Source organism: Podarcis vaucheri (assembly GCF_965113315.1).
Source record: "Podarcis vaucheri genome assembly, chromosome: 18".
Classification (NCBI taxonomy): Eukaryota; Metazoa; Chordata; class Lepidosauria; order Squamata; family Lacertidae; genus Podarcis; species Podarcis vaucheri.
Window position 1 is genome coordinate 1,942,407 of NC_138756.1, and position 17,979 is coordinate 1,960,385.

Genomic DNA, 17,979 nt, shown 5'->3' on the forward strand with positions numbered 1-17,979 from the left:
GCAAGCCCAGTTCAAAACGGAAAAAGAAAGAAATATCCACGTTTGACCTAATATCATCTTGGCCACTAGGTGGCGGTAAAAGAGCGCGGCTCTAAAGCAAGGCGGGGAAGCGGATTTAAGGCAAAATGTTGGTGTGTGGGTTTTTTTATAAAAATATAAAATTGGAGGTCTTGATTCTGAGGGTTCCTTCTTACGGAGGGTGCTGGGGTTCTACAGACCGATCTTGCGAGGCGCCTGGTGGTGTTCACAAGCGGGTCTATGAGATGCACTTATTTAGATGCAGTCTGCATGCGGCACTGCATCGTTATACTGCGGAACTCTCCGCCACAGGAGGCAAGGACGGCCACCAACTTATACAGGGTGGCCAAAAAGTTGGTATACCGCTTTAGAATCCACTTTCTTTGTTCTTGACTCCAGTTCGCTGCCATCATGATCAATAGTAGTAGTAGTAGTAGTAATAATAATAATAATAATAATAATAATCATCTCATCTGGCTGGGTTTCTCCAGCTCCCTTCAATGCAGGAATCTCAGCTAAGGCTTTCATCAGTTTGAATAATAACAATGGTAATAGTAATAATCTTAGAATGAACGGTGGTATAAAAATAAAACAATAAAATAAAATAGGATCCAGTGGCTGGATGTAGGATTTCCCCCACTTCACCTTTTGCCTGCCTTGTTTTTGGATAATGCCATGGCCTTCGGCTGGTGCAATAAAAGTTTGTGGTGATTCCCTTCTGCCTGCCCTGAGCTCTCCACGCCCATCATCCCTGCCAGGCCCAGCTCACCTGTCAGTGGCCCATATCACCCCTTTGTCCCACTTCAAGCCTCACACCGTGTGAGTAAGCGATACCTGCCGCCCTCCCGCCGCCTCGCTGCTCAGGTTACCGCTTCTCTCTGTCTGGCGCCGGCCACCTCGGTCTCAAGCTGAACGGTCTGTGAGGGAGGCAGAATAGGGAATAATTTATTTCACACTCTACCTTTCCGTTTCTCACAGATTTACTTATAGGAAAATGTAGCCAACTATAATATCAGAACGAAAATACAGCAACAGCTCGTAGGAACAGGTTTCCGTACCAGAATCAAACACCATAAATTAATATCACAAAGTTCCATGTAGCACAAATGGGTTTGTGTTCCTCTGTACCTTAGAATCATAGAACTGTAGGGTTGCAAGGTATCCCAAGAGTCATCTAGTCTAACCCCCTGAAATGCTAAAGCAGCCATGACAGACGGACACCCAACGTCTGCTTAAAAACCTCCAAGGAAGGAGAGACCACCACCTCCAAGGGGAGCCCATTTCACTGTCGAACAGCTCTTCCTGTCAAGAAGTTTTTCCTGATGTTGATTCAGAATCTCCTTTCTTGTAATTTGAAGCCGTGGGTTCGAGTCCTACCCTCCAGAGCAGGAGAAACCAAGATTGGTCCATCTTCCATATGACAGCTCTTGAGATATTGGAAAATGGCTCTCATATCTCCTCTTTTCTAGGCTAAACACCCCCAGCTCCTTCAACCATTCCTCATCAGGCTTGGTTTCCAGACCCTGGATCATCTTGGCTGCCCTCCTCTCCCCACATTCCAGCTTGTCAACATCCTTCTTCAATTGTGGTGCCCAGAAGCCGTATTCCAGGTGGGGTCTGACCAAGGCAGAAGAGAGCGGGACTATGACTTCCCTTGATCTGGACACTGGACTTCAGTTGATGCATAGGTCATTCTGTTGATGACCTTATTACTCTAGAACAGGGATTACTCCTGTCCCTAGACTAGATTAATTTAGGGACAGGAGAAATGAAGGACTTCATCTGGTGATGTCCAAAGGCTTCTGAAATGTTCCTTGAATCATAAGAATGGCCTCAGTCCAGTAGACCTGAAGGAGCGCCTCCATCGCCATCGTTCTGTCCGGACACTGAGGTCCAGCGCCGAGGGCCTTCTGGCGGTTCCCTCATAGCGAGAAGCAAAGCTACAGGGAACCAGACCAGAGGGCCTTCTTGGTAGTGGCGCCCGCCCTGTGGAATGCCCTCCCACCAGATGTCAAAGAGATAAACAACTACCTGACATTTAGAAGACATCTGAAGGCAGCCCTGTTTAGGGAAGCTTTTAATGTGTGTGAATCTTTGTTGGAAGCTGCCCAGAGTGGCTGGGGAAACTCCTGGGGTTTCCAGAAACTGGCATTCAGAAGCAGCTCTGCCTGACTGTGGGAGCAGAGTGTAGTCATCCTGCCTAAAGGTAAAGGTAAAGGTACCCCTGCCCGAACGGGCCAGTCTTGACAGACTCTGGGGTTTGTGCGCCCATCTCACTCAAGAGGCCGGGGGCCAGCGCTGTCCGGAGACACTTCCGGGTCACGTGGCCAGCGTGACAAAGCTGCATCTGGCGAGCCAGCGCAGCACACGGAACGCCGTTTACCTTCCCGCTGGTAAGCGGTACCTATTTATCTACTTGCCCCCGGGGGTGCTTTCGAACTGCTAGGTTGGCAGGCGCTGGGACCGAGCAGCGGGAGCGCATCCCGCCGCGGGGATTCAAACCGCCGACCTGACGATCGGCAAGCCCTAGGCGCTGAGGCTTTTACCCACAGCGCCACCCGCGTCATCCTGCCTAGTACCCATCAATCCCTCTCTCCTGCTCCGTGAATTTGCTCAGTCCTCTTTTAAAGCCTTCCAGGTCTGTGGCCACTGCTGTCTCCTGGGGGGGGGGGCTCTTGGGCCCGGATCCTGCGTGAGGGTTTCACACTGTGAGGTATCTGTTTGGCCACTGTGAGAACAGGAGGCTGGACTAAAGGCACCACTGGGCTGATCCAAAAGGCTCCTCTTAGGTTTTTAGGGTCTTAGGATCTCAGCGGCTTGAATAGCATTGCGATTCAGCTGAAAGCAGCCCAAAATCTGATGCTGGGCACTTCGTACCACACACTGTGAACTGAACCCGGGAGCCTCTCTCAGACCCTCCAAGTCTCCCTATTTTCCAGGGACAGTCCCAGATTTACAGAAGCTGCCCCAGTTTTTGATCTCACCCTGCTTTTCCTTAGGACGTTCCTATTTTCATCAGAGAAATGGTGGAGGGTATGGCGCTATGGGGAAGTTTTTTATTTTTTTTTTTTTTTATAATAATTTTTATTACATTTTTTACAAAAATAACAAAGAGATCAAAAAGTAAGAAAAAAAAAAAAAAAGACCAGAAAAAAAGGAAAAAGAAAAACACGACCATTTCAATAACTCATTTCAAATTTCCATTGGACTTCCCCCATCCCTCGCAGAATGCATTTCTTAACAATAAATTTATCAGCAAATTATATCCTTATTTCGTATGTTTCTTTCTATTTTCAATTACAGTTTAAATTTAAATCTCTTGATCAATATATACTCTGAACAATATACCATAATATCGTTTTTACCCATTTAAACCTTGATTCTTTCATAAATCTTGTCAAATTTCATAAATAATTAAGTTTTGTTACTGGAGCTAGATTCCCAATCACACGACATCTTATGTTTCATATAACTTATAATACTTTTGCAAATAGTCTTTAAATTTTTTCCAGTCCTCCTCCATTGCTTCTTCTCCCAAGTCTCGAATCCTTGCAGTCATCTCGGCTAATTCCATGTAGTTCATCAGTTGCGTGTGCCAGTCCTCCAGTGTGGGCAAATCTTGGATCTTCCAATGCTTAGCGATAAGAATTCTTGCTGCTGTTGTAGCGTACATAAAAAAAGTTCTATCCTTTTTAGACACCTTCTGGCCGACAATGCCCAGAAGGAAGGCCTCTGGTTTCTTGGGAAAAGTGTACTTAAACACCTTTTTTAACTCATTATAGATCATTTCCCAGAAGGCCTTCAGTCTTGGGCAGGTCCACCAGAGGTGAAAGAATGTTCCCTCAGCTTCCTTGCATTTCCAACATTTGTTATCGGACAAATGGTAAATCTTAGCTAGCTTAACCGGGGTCATGTACCACCTGTATACCATTTTCATAATGTTTTCTTTCAAAGCATTACATGCAGTAAACTTCATACCGGTGGTCCATAACCTTTCCCAGTCATCAGACATAATATTATAACCAATGTCCTGAGCCCATTTTATCATTGCTGGTTTAACTGTCTCATCTTGAGTGTTCCATTTAAGCAGCAAGTTATACATTCTCGATAATAACTTGGTCTTTGGTTCAAGCAACTCTGTCTCAAGTTTCGATTTTTCCACCTGGAAACCTGTTTTTTTGTCTAGCTTAAAAACCTCATTAATTTGGGCATAATGCAGCCAATTTTGCACCTTATCCTTTAGTTTTTCAAAGCTCTGCAATCTCCAGTTACCTTCAATATTTTCTATTATTTCCCAATATTTCGGCCAATAAGCCTCCATATTGGTTGTTTTCCGAGCTTTGGCCTCTATTGGTGAGATCCACCTCGGAGTTTTGCTTTCCAATAAGTCTTTGTATTTTTTCCAGACCATATATATTGCTTTTCTGACAATATGGTTTTTAAACATTCCATATGATTTACCCTTGTCATACCACAAGTACGCATGCCAACCTAACGAATTGTTGAAGCCTTCCAGATCTAGGACATCAGTGTTTTCTAATAGAATCCAATCTTTCATCCAGCAGAAGGCTGCCGCTTCATAGTATAGCCTTAAGTCCGGCAGGGCAAACCCCCCTCTCTCTTTTGCATCAGTTAATATCTTAAACTTTATTCGGGGCTTTTTGCCCTGCCAGACAAACCTAGAAATGTCCTTCTGCCACTTTCCAAAGCATTCCACTCTGTCCACAATCTGCAAGGCTTGAAACAAAAACAACATCTTTGGCAAAACGTTCATCTTTATAGCTGCAATTCGGCCTAACAAGGATAATTTCAGTCTTGACCAAATTTCTAAATCTTTTTTAACTTCTAACCAACATTTCTCATAATTATCTTTAAATAGATTCAAATTCTTGGAAGACAGATTGACCCCCAGGTATTTCACTTTCTTAACAATATTTAGTTCTGTCTCTTTCTGAAACCCTTCTGTTTCCATGGCCGTCAAGTTTTTCCCTAAGACTTTAGTTTTTTGCTTGTTCAACTTAAAACCCGCCACCCGACCAAATTTCTGGATCAGTTCTAAAACTCTTTTTGTACTGGGTTCTGGCTCCTGTAGTGTTAAAACCAGGTCATCTGCAAATGCTTTCAGTTTATATTGTTTCGCTCCGACCCGTATTCCTTGTACCTGCCGATCCTCCCTTAACATGTTCAGCAAAACCTCCAGGACTGAAATAAACAATAAGGGGGATAGGGGGCATCCCTGTCGTGTTCCTTTTTCAATATGAAGTTCTTCTGTCACCACATTGTTCACTATCAACTTAGCTTTTTGTTCTGAATAGATTGCTTCTATTCCATTCTCAAACCCCCTTCCCACTCCCATCCCTTCCAAATTTTTCTTCATAAATTTCCAGGAAATGTTATCAAAGGCCTTCTCCGCATCAATAAAGATCAATACTGCTTTGGTGTTAATATTTGTTTGTAAAAGTTCCAAGATATCAATAATGTTCCTGGTATTGTCAAACAAATGTCTGCCTGGGAGAAAGCCGGCCTGGTCTTTATGGATTATCTCATTTAATACTTTTTTTAATCTGTTGGCCAGAATATCCGCAAATATTTTATAATCCACATTTAGGAGTGAGATGGGACGGTAGTTCTTAAGTTGAGTCTTTTCAGTTTCCACTTTAGGTATCAATGTGATGAATGCTTCTTTCCACGTATCTGGTGCCTTCCCTCCCCCCATAATCTGGTTACAAACCTCCTCTAGTGGTTGTATCAAATAGTCTTTTAACGTCCTATAATACTTGGAGGTGAGTCCATCAGGTCCTGGAGATTTGCCCAGCTGCATATTCTGAATGGCATCCTCGATTTCTTGTTGTGTTATTTTACAATTCAAGGTTGATCTCTTCTCTTGAGATATTTCTGGAAGACCATTTTCTTTCAAAAATTGTTCTATCTCGGTTACATCCTCGGGTCCTTGTGTATACAGCTTTTTAAAATATTTCTGGAAACACTTTCTAATTTCTCCCGGTTTCTGAATGTTCTTTCCTTCAACTTCTAGATTGGTAACATAGTTTAATTTTTGTCTCTTTTTCAACTGCCAAGCTAGCAGTTTCCCACATTTATTCGCCGATTCAAATGATCTTTGTTTCATTTGTTTAATTCTCCATTCCACTTCTTGGTTAATCAGTTGCGCATATTGTGACTGGTGGAATTTAATTTCTCTTAAAGTCTCTTTGGATTTTGGGTTTAATCTTAATTTTTTCTCGCCGTCTCTTATCTTCTCCAATATCTTGTCTTTTTTACCATTCCAGAGTTTTTTCTTAATCGTATTCTGTTGTATCAGAAACCCTCTCATAACAGCTTTGCTCGCGTCCCAGATTGTTCTTTTTTCCACCGAGGTGTTCAAGTTGATTTCAAAATAGTCCTTTAAAGCTTTTTGGGCCTTCTTTACAATCTCTTGATCTCTTAGCAGGTTGTCATTCATTTTCCATCTGAAGGAGTCGGCAGTAGTAAATCTCATTTCCATTTTCAGAGCGTTATGGTCGGAGCAAGTCTTTGGGCAGATTTCTATTTTTGTGGTCTTAGGTGCCAGCCCTCTAGTTGTCCAAATTTGGTCGATCCTTGTCCATGACAGGTGGGCCTCAGAAAAGAAAGTTCCTTCTTTACCTAGGGGGTTTCTCGTCCTCCATGAGTCAATTAAATCCATATTGTCAGTTAATTCAAAGAAAGTTTTTGGTAGTCTTCCATCTTTAGTCAAATTCTGGTTCTGTGACTTATCCATAAAAGTAGAGACAACCCCATTCATGTCTCCCATCATAATGATGTTAGAATAGTCCAGATAGTCCAATAATGTCTCATGCAGCTTCTTATAAAATTCTGATTTCCCCTCGTTTGGTGCATAAATTCCTAATATCAAAATTTTCTCTCCTTGGGTCGAAATCTCAATAGCCAGGATTCTTCCTTGTTCATCTTTAAACAAAAATTTCGGTGAAAGAGTCTCTTTGGCGTAAATCACCACGCCTCTCTTCTTGACTCTGTCTGATGAGATGAATTCTTGGCCTAATCTTTTATTTATTAACACCTTCCTGTGTACCCTTGTCACATGGGTTTCTTGCAAACAAATTATATCCAAATTCTCTTTCTTTAGGATGTGGAAGATCCGTTTGCGTTTTTCTGGGGAATTCGCGCCATTAATGTTCCAACTATACAGCTGCAGAGACATCTTGTATCAATCTGTTGTTACTCTTGTGGGGTGTCCTCTTTTTTGTCCGAGTCCGAAGGTGGTAACTCTTTCCCTAACTCTGGTGGTGGCCAAATAGCTGCTCCTTTCTGTAGGTCTTCTCCGTGATCGTGTAGGAACTTCTGGCAATCCTCTTTCGTTTTGATTTTTATCTTCTTTCCTTTGTATTTAAATAAGACACCTTGTGGGAACTCCCACCTGTAAAGTATTCCGTTACCTCTCAAAAGTCCAGTTAGGTCAGTGTAGTTGGCTCTTAGATCCAGTAATTGTTTAGGGATATCTTTGTAAATTTGTGCTCTTCTATCCTGGATCACAAGTGCTTTATTGAAGTGTAAATCAAGTAGCTTGTCTCTCTCCTGTTTAGTCCTTAAAATAATCAAACAGTCTCTAGGCCTGTCCTTCCCAATGACTCTTCCCAATCTAAATGCAGTCGTTATTTTGAAATCTGTGTCTTGGTTTATACCCCAGAATTTGGAAAATTCTGCCGTTAAAAAGCCGGTCAAATCCTCTTTCTCAATCTCTGGGATAGAGCGTAATCTCAGGTTATTTTCCCTGTTTCGCAGTTCCACCAAAGACAGGTAGGCCTGCTGGTCTGTAATATGTTTGTGGAGCGGTCTTACCTCTCCTTTCAGTTCCTCCACTCCTTTGGCTGCAGCCTCTGCTTTTCCAATCGCAGCCTCCGCCAATTTTCGATTTTCAGATGTTACGTCGTTTAAATTTCCAATATCTTGTGAATGCTTGGCCACCTGTTCCGAAAGTTTGGTAATTGAAGATGTGGCTAAGTCAATTTTTGCAGTTTGATCATCCACTTTTTTGTTCAAAATTGCGAATTGTTGTAACATTTCCTCTAAAAGAGTGTTAGATCCTCCAGATGCCATATCCTCACCTATTGGTTGTTCAGCTTCTTCAGCTGGTGTTGTTGGCGAGGGTGCAGTCTGTAAAACAGCAGGGACTGAAGATCTACGTCCCTGAGAAAACAGGGTTGTTTGTGTCAGTTTGCCTTTCCCTGCCTTCGACGCAGCTCTTGTTTTTACCCTGTCGCTCATTCCACACCTGTCTTTGGATTCAAGGTCAGACTGTCAAAAGTTTCATGAGAAAGGCAGGCGCAAGCGTAAACAATCTAACCACAGAAAGACAAAGCAAAGTTGGTTCTCAGGAAATTGTAAGTCCCAAGTTCCACTAGAGGGAGTAATGTTGCAATTCAGGGAAGAAGAAACAAAATTTCAGACGCCATTAAAGTTCCTTAAGTTAAGTAAATTAACGATGATCCTTGGAAAAGACCTTTTCCCTCTAGCAGAGCTCTCACAGTGTTGCCATAAGTTTCTTAAAGGGTGCAAAGTACAGTTGTTTAATTGTATCCAACAGTAATGCCTCTAAGTGTCCATTTCAAATTTATAAGTGTATCCGCAAAGTAGCCTTTTGTCCCACTGCAAGTCCGGGACTGGGGGTTTTAAAGTCTTTAGAATTTAGAAAAGTCCAGCAGAGGAGAAAGTCCCCAACTAAGGTACAGAAAATAGCAAGGAATTAAAAGTAACTTGCCTGCTTCAGTTTCCGACTTTTCCGAACGTATGATGTCTCACTTTAAAATCTCTCCGCACTGCTTCCAGCTTGTCAAATCTTTGCTTTTGATCACTAGCATCCTCGGGAGACGGACTTCCTTTTTCTCGCCTCCCGCTTTCAGCCAAATTCATAAATTTGTAATCCAATTTTGAGTAAATCTTACTCACGAGTAGTTGGTTTGTAATCCAATGTAAAAGGAAGAAAGGTCGGCGCTCATCCGCAACAGCCGCGCGGCTTCACTCCCGCAGAAAGAGCGATGAATCCACAGCACCGCTTCCCCTCCGCGCTTCCGGAGCCCCTTACGGGGTCCCTTCTTCGTTTTGGGGGTCGCTCTAGGTGCCCGCCGGATCCCACGGCCACGAGCTCACTCTGCTCGTGGTTTTTCTTAGTGGGTCGTCGCTTTGCCGCAGCGAACGACCCTTTTCTGCGGAGCCCCTCTTCGCAGCGCAAAGAGGACCGCCATTGCTTGCTTCGCGCCGCCTCCGGAAGTCGCTATGGGGAAGTTTTTTAAAGCTTAATGTTTTATTCTGTTTATATATGTGTTGGAAGCTGCCCAGAGTGGCTGGGGCAACCTAGTCAGATGGGCGGGGTATAAATAATAAAATTATTATCATTACTATTTTTATGAAATAAAGGTAAAGGGACCCCTGACCATTAGATCCAGTCGTGGCCGACTCTGGGGTTGCGGCGCTCATCTCGCTTTATTGGCCGAGGGAGCCGGCGTACAGCTTCCGGGTCATGTGGCCAGCAGGACTAAGGCACTTCTGGCGAACCAGAGCAGTGCACGGAAATGCCGTTTACCTTCCCGCCAGAGTGGTACCTATTTATCTACTTGCACTTTGACGTGCTTTCGAACTGCTAGGTTGGCAGGAGCTCACCTTGTTACGGGGATTCGAACCGCTGACCTTCTGATCAGCAAGCCCTAGGCTCTGTGGTTTAACCCACAGCGCCACCTGTGTCCCTTCTTTAATGAAATAGGACATCCCTATTTTCCTTGGAGAAATGTTGGAGGGGCTGTGCTCTCGGTGCAAATCCCACCTTTGGTGTGTGTTTGTGGCTGTTTGGGAAAAGATCCTGGAGACTTCCTGTCTCTCTGAGCTGCCTCCATGGAATACAACTGAATCCAAACAAAAGGGAAGGGGAATTCCATCCACTCGGTTTATTTAATTTCATTTTTCTTTGAAAACAAAACATTGCATCCTTTTTCTCCCATTGTTTTGTCAGGCTGTCATTTATCTCCAGAGCCTGCCGCTGTTCTGTTTCTGCCAGGGTCAGGCAAAACATTAATGAAAGGGAGGAAAATGACGGAACAAAAAAAACCGCAAACATTTAAATCTCATGTTGTTTAAATGCTGTGGGTGGAGTGGCAGAACTCTGAAAAATAATAATAACCATCTTGTTTTGCAGAACCATCGGAGGGAGGGAGGGAAAGAGGGATTTCAACTGGGGAGTCCAAAAATTTTCTGGACCCATAGGAATGCCTCTGAAGTTGGAGTCATGGTGTAGCCATGGTGGCAAGTGGCCACTGATAATCTTTTTCCTCCACAAGTTTGCCTAGGTTGGTGACCATAACTGCTTCCTGTGGGAGAGAGTTCCGTAGGTTAACTACATCTTGCGTGAAGAAGGACTTTCATAAATGCCAGTGGGTCTAAAGTCTGCCGGACTCACATGGGATGCAACCTGTCATGTACTGGCAGGATGAGAGGAAGGAGGGAGAGGACGAAGAGGATCCCAGCGAGGGGACTGGGACGCACTGGGGCAGCAGGGGATGGAGAAGGAGGTCCTCCCAGGGTGATGGAGGATGGTGAGCGGATGGGGGTCGGGGCACAGGTACCAGAGCAGTGGGACCCATCACCAGTCAGAGGGGCCCCAATCCCACGAACATGGCGGGCTCTGAGGCATAGGGAGCAACAGGAGGAATGCTCTAGGACAGCCTTTCTCAAGCTGTGGGTCCCCAGGTGTTGTTGAACCACAACTCCCATCATCCCTAGCTAGCAAGGCCAGAGCTCAGGGATGATGGGAGTTGTAGTCCAACAACACCTGGGGACCCACAGGTTGAGAAGCGCTGCTGTAGGAGGCAGAGGCAGGCAAGGCCCACAGCCCAGCTCCCTACCTGGCCAGGTGGGGCTTGCTTGTTCTGGCAGGAGGGGTGTGGGTCCTCAGCTGGAGTAGGCTTGGAGCAGAGGACTGTCAGAGAATCAAAGACTTGTAGAGTTGGAAGGGACCCCAAGGGTCATCTAGTCCAACCCCCTGCAATGCAGGAATGCCTCATCAAGCTCAGATGCTGCAAAGTGCAAAAGCATGCAAAGTGCAAAAGGGCAGCAGAGTGGAGGTGCTGGGTCTGGTCAACTGCCCATGTTGGTGGACCTTGGCTTGGATGCTCCTGGACATCTACGGAACTGTGCGTTGGGTTTGACTCTAGATAGTATCCTGACTGCTGGACTTCAGACTTGGATTAATCCTGGACTGCGTTTCCTGACCTTTGGACTTTGGTGGTATGGATTGACCCTTGGACTTTGAACTTTGCACTAGGCATACTGAATTGCTGCCAGGTAGGCCCGGGGTCCAGGACACAACCCAAGATTGTACAGTGTGGTGTAGTGGTTAAGAGCGGTAGTCACGTAATCTGGGTAACCGGGTTCGCGTCTCCGCTCCTCCACATGCAGCTGCTGGGTGACCTTGGGCCAGTCACACTTCTGTGAAGTCTCTCAGCCCCACTCACCTCACAGTGTGTTTGTTGTGGGGGAGGAAGGGGAAGGAGATTGTTAGCCGCTTTGAGACTCCTTAAAGGGAGTGAAAGGCGGGATATCAAATCCAAACTCTTCTTCTTCTTCTATATAATAAGAATGTAAGAGTGTTGTCTTGCTGCAGTTCATTTGGCCCACAGGCAGGTGGCGCTGTGGACTACAGTGTGGCGACAGCTGTCTGAGAGCTGCTTGGCCTTCACTGCAGCATTGGGGGAGGGTCTATGCTGCCACCACCGCCATTGCGCACCTCAGCACTGATGCTGCTTCAGCCTTCTGCAAGCAGGGCAGTTGCTGAGGAGTCACCTGACCTTTCCTGACTCTTCCTCCATGGCTGGTCTGGGATGTCTCCTGCTTCCTCTTTCTTCCTGGCAGGAGAAAGTCGACGGGGACGGAGGCCTCCACCAGCCTCCAGAACAGGTGCCTCTGAGCATTTTTAGAGCCAGCGTGGTCTAGTGGTTAGAGCAGGGCCTGGGAGAGACCAGGGTTCGAATCCCCACTCACAGGGTTGTTGTGGGGTTCAGCAAGGAGGTGGGGAGAACTGTGAGCCTCAGCTTGAGGGGTGGAAAAGCAATAAACAAAGCATTTTTACATTCATGCTTACGCTCCTAAACCATGTCGTGAGTCTCTTGGAGACCTTTGTGTGTGACAACTGACCAGGGTGGGTTTTCAATGTTGCGCTATATCACCAGGTATACACCCTGAGTAGAGTTGCCATGTTTTGAAGAGCAAAAACAGGGACACAATTGCTGACCTCTACTTTTAACTGTAGGGATGTGGGTGGTGCTGTGGGTTAAACAGAGCCTAGGACTTGCTGATCAGAAGGTTGGCGGTTTGAATCCCCACGATAGGGTGAGCTGCCATTGCTCTGTCCCTGCTCCTGCCAACCTAGCTGTTCGAAAGCACGTGAGAGTGCAAGTAGATAAATAGGTACCGCTCCGGCGGGAAGGTAAACAGCGTTTCCGTGCGCTGCTCTGGTTTGCCAGAAGCGGCTTAGTCCTGCTGGCCACATGACCCAGAAGCTGTACACCGGCTCCCTTGGCCAGTAAAGTGAGATGAGCGCCGCAACCCCAGAGTCGCCCGCGACTGGACCTGGTGGTCAGGGGTACCTTTTCCTTTACTTTTAACTGTGGATCGCTATGACGACTCTTCCCATGAAAAAGAGGAAACATCCTGGGGGGAAAAGGACATATGGGATATACCAATATATCACGATGTTTGAAGTAAGGATGGAGCTGGCTGTCTTCACAGTTTTCCCCACATTGTGAATTTTGCATAGCACAAACACAGACACATCATGATTCGTGATATATTGCCAGGTCAAAAATTTTGAAACCAATATCATGATATGGACATCAAACTGGCTTTGGACAATATATACCGTATTTTTTGCACCATAACACTCACTTTTTTCCTCCTAGAAAGTAAGGGGAAATGTCTGTGCGTGTTATGGAGGGAATGCCTACGGGTGGCGGGGGGGGGGAATCTGCTGCAGTCGTGAGCAGAGGATCCATGGTTCTCCTTCCTTCCTTCCTCCGTGGTTACAAAGCATGGAGCCACATGGATCCTCAGGATTTTTGCATTGGGCTACTCCAAACTCACTGTCAGATCACATGTCTGTGGCCACAGCATGAACCACAAAAATCATATATCCACTATTTCGTTTAGAATGTTTTTTTCTTGTTTTCCTCCTCTAAAAACTACGTGCGTGTTATGGTCTGGTGCGTGTTATAGAGTGAAAAATACGGTATTTCCCATCCCTAGCTGACAAGTCATTTTCTAAATATATAGTAGATATGTTTATGATTGCATTTCCACCCCAGCTTTTTGTCCAAGGAGTTCATGGGGGCACCAATCATTCTTCTTCTCAATTAATCCTCACAACAGCCCCGTGAGTCAGGATGGGGCTGAGAGGCAGCGACTGACCCCCAAGTTCTCCCAAGGAGTTTCACGGCCAGGTGGGGGGGATTCGAACCTGAGTCTGATGGGAACTGTAGACTGAAATATCTTGAGAGTGGCCAGTTGGGGAAGGCTGAGCTGACAGTGCGAAGCCGGAGTGGGGGCTTTGGCAAGGAGCAAGACCGAGAGAATTATAAGCAGCCCTTATTAGCCGCTTAATGAATTAAATTGCAGGTTTAAAACGGGGACTTCTAATTGGATTTTAATCAGAGCCTTCCCCCGTGAAAGCACGTTTGCTGAAAAAAGAGACAACTGTTGTAAACAATTTACATAATTCCCTTGATTGGGTAATGCGTTCAAATAAGATTTTCCAAAATAATGCACGGATCCTTATTGTTTTCGTTAAGATTCCCTCTTTCTTTGGGGAGTGGGGCTGGCAGTTTTGAACCAGCCAGGAGAGCTCAGCTGGATCCAGACTCAGCAGTGCTTAGAGAGAAGACCCATTGAAATCAGTTTGGCTTCCCCCCTGAAGCGCACTCTATTGTCTCTCCAAATGGATGCCTGAATAAGAATAAGAATTAATAAGAGCCTCGCTCAGTATTGTTAGCCCTGGATGGCAGCAGCTTTCTGGGGTGCTGGGCAGAGGGGACACCGGACCCTCCAAGGGTCCCTATTTTCCAGGGACAGTCCTGGATTTACAGGAGCTGTCATGGTTTCTGATTTGATCCCGGAATGTCCGCTTCTCCTTAGGACGTCCCTATTTTCATCAGAGAAATATTGGAGTGCATGGAGTCATGTGACCCCCAAACCGTCTTAAGGCAACCCTGCAGAGGGACTTTTTGAATGCTTAATGTTCTGTTCTGTTTTTATATATGTTGAAAGCTGCCCAGAGTGGCTGGGGCAACCCAGTCAGATGGTCAGGGTATGGTGATGATGATGATGGAATAGGATGTCCCTATATTCATTGACGCGGGTGGCGCTGTGGGTAAAACCTCAGTGCCTAGGACTTGCCGATCGCATGGTCGGTGGTTCGAATCCCCGCAGCAGGGTGAGCTCCCGTCGTTTGGTCCCAGCTCCTGCCCACCTAGCAGTTCGAAAGCACCCTTAAGTGCAAGTAGATAAATAGGTACCGCTTTATAGCGGGAAGGTAAACGGCGTTTCTGTGTGCTGCGCTGGTGCTGGCTCGCCAGAGCAGCTTCGTCACGCTGGCCACGTGACCCGGACAGTGTCTGCAGACAGCGCTGGCTCCCGGCCTCTAGAGTGAAATGACCACGCAACCCGAGAGTCTGTCAAGACTGGCCCGTACGGGCAGGGGTACCTTTACCTTTACCTATATTCATTGATGCGGGTAGCACTGTGGTCTAAACCACAGAGCCTAGGGCTTGCCGATCAGAAGGTTGGCAGTGCGAATCCCCACGATGGGGTGAGTTCCCGTTGCTCGGTCCCTGCTCCTGCCAACCTAGCAGCTCGAAAGCACGTCAAAGTGCAAGTAGATAAATAGGTACCGCTCTGGCGGGAAGGTAAACGGCATTTCCGTGCGCTGCTCTGGTTTGCCAGAAGCGGCTTAGTCCTGCTGGCCACATGACCCGGAAGATGTACACCGGCTCCCTCGGCCAGTAAAGCGAGATGAGCGCCGCAAGCCCAGAGTTGTCTGTGACTGGACCTAATGGTCAGGGGTCCCTTTACCTTATATTCATTGAAGAAATGTTGGAGAGTATGGGACACACACTTCACAAGCTTTTTTTATGAAGTTAGGAACCATTTCCTCAGTGTTATCCCTCCACTAATCTCAGTTGTTTTCCTGATTTCCTCATGGGGGGGGGGCTTTCTCCAAAAAGGCACTCACACGCACCCCAGCCACCACTGAGCTGATGAGCCGATTTATTCCTCTGGCAGCGACAACATCAGCTTGCTTTATGCATTCTGAATGCACCCATTCCAGGGAACGCTGCTCAGCAAGAAGTGAGCATTTTGTGCCTCCCTTGAGCTAATTAGCTTTGGCAATTGATGGATGGCTCGTTTCCGGGCCAAGGCAGAGCAGGGCTGAACAGAGGCAGGCCTGTCCTGTGCTGAGTGCCCTGCGCCAAGAGAATGTGCGCGCATGTGCGACGATCCAGTCATCTGGTCCAACTCTGTACCATGCAGGAATTTCAACTAAAGCCTCCATGGCCAGACCCTCCAAGCGTCCCTATTTTATTTAAAATGCATCTCTGGGTTATTTGTGGGGCCTGCCTGGTGTTTTTACATGAGTAGAATGTGTGCTTTTATTTAAAATGCATCTGTGGGTTATTTGCGGGGCATAGGAATTCGTTCATTCCCCCCCCCCAAATATTGTCCAGCCCCCCACAAGGTCTGAGGGACAGTGGACCGGCCCCCTGCTGAAAAAGTTTGCTGACCCCTGCTATAAACCTTCCCACTAGTCCATTGCAGCGCACCCAAGAATAATTATTCAAATGCTCAAAGCGTTTCTCTTGCATTATCCAATTACAGACCCTCCAAGGGTCCCTGTTTTCCAGGGACATCCCTGATTTAGAGAAACCGTCCCAGTTTCTGATTTCATCCCAGAACGCCCCACTTTTCCTAAGGATGTCCGTATTTCCATCGGAGAAACGTTGGGGCGTATGTAATTGTGGCAATCACTGTCATTATCTGAACTTTCTCGTCACTTGTAGGGCCAGGCATTATATTGATATATTGTCCAAAACCAGTGTGAAGTCCATATCGCTTGAATATGGCATCATAGAATCATAGAACTGTAGCGTTGGAAGGGATCCTGAGGGTCATCTAGTCCCACCCCCGGCAAAGCAGGAATAGGCAGCTGCCCCATGCAGGGACTGAACCTGCAACCTTGGCATGCTCAGCACAACACTCTAACCAACTGAACTATATGAAGCGAGGAAGATGTTTCGCTTTTGCCTCGCCAATTGTAAATACCGTAGGTTATTCTAAGTGCACTAGGAGGGGCCAGCCTCAAACACCCCCCTGCTGCCCCCTTGCCTCTTAGACCCCCTAGGTAATCCCATCACCCCAGGGGGCAGCACCCCCCGCTTTGGGAACCCTTGCTTTGGACAGTTGGGGGGTACATGGGAACAACCAGCAAGTGGGGAGATGTGCCCAGAGTAGGAGTCTATGAGGCTTCCCCTGAAAATTTCACTTACAGTGTCTGATTTTGGGACCCTCCACCAGTTACCCCCTTCCCTGGGGGAGAAAAAGCCAGCAGGGCTGTCTAGTTAGGAGAAATTGCTTCTTTGCTGTCATCATCCCAGCGCTGTGGAACACCCCGCCACTGGAGGCTCAGCAGTCACCTTCTGTGCCACCACCTGCTCAAAACTTTTCTATTCTGTCCATGCAGGCAGCTAAGAACACGTTGCTTTTAATCTTTACGTTACAGTTTTACATTTTTATATTATTGCAGACCAGCAGGATGTATGACACAGCGGTATATAACATTGATTTAAAAAGACAAAATACATTTTTGAAGTAAGCGAAATGATGCATGCTGCCCCCTAAGGAAAAAAAAAAGGGGGGAAGGCCATTTTATATATATTTGCAGGAATCAGTATGTTCCAGGCTGCGTGGAAAGGAGACGGCTGCTGGGTGGGTGGGGGCTGCAGCCAGGAACCCAGTGCTTTTGTTCTGCCATCTTGGGGTGCGGTGGGGGGGGGGGGGCAAAGGGCTGCCCATGTTTCTGGGGCAGGCAGAAGCAACTCGGAGAGCAATTGATCCGACTCCTGCCCTGAGAGGGCAGGTTGGGGGTTTGTGGGTGGACTGGAGAGAGAGAAAGAGAGAGAGAGAGAAGAAAAATGAATCGATTTTCTCTCCCCCCTGCTCCCCCCCCCCGCAACATCACCATAGCAACTCATGCCTTCTTTTGGCAGATGCATCACCAGGTCTTCTCGAGAGGCAGAGGGTTTGAGGCTTAATTCCAGGTGGGGCTTTTTGCACTCTTCAGAGAAGGATAATTTAATTAATCAGCATCTGGGTGGTAAATAAGTTTGCCAGCCAAACAGTCTTGGCTTTTGGTTGTTTTTAGAGAGGAGGCTTGGCAACCAGGGAACTTCACATCCCAAAGAACAGAATAAGAGGAAACCCTCCGACATTTCTCCGATGAAAATAGGGAAAACCTAGTTAACAACAACAACAACAACAACAACAACAACAACAACAATAGTACTCCACCCATCTGACTGCGTTGCCCCAGCCACTCTGGGCAGTTTCCAGCCCCTATAAAAACATGTTACGGAAATTACGGGGGGGGGGGCACATCTTTAAAGTTAAATATTACAAATATTATGCCTGAATATATCCTTCCAACTTGACAGCTCAGGGAAGTCACCTAGCTGTAAAAATAATATAAAATCATCTCCTTTCCCAGTTCCCCCCATTCCAAAGCTATTTTCCCCTTGCAAAGGACTCCAGGAAGTTCCCAGAGGTGACAATTGCTGGGCTCCTTGTTAGCCAAAGGAAGCCAAGTCTCATCACCCGACTCGCCTCAGGCTCCAGACATGCAAAGGAACTTCTAGTGTACTTTTGGGTGGTGGT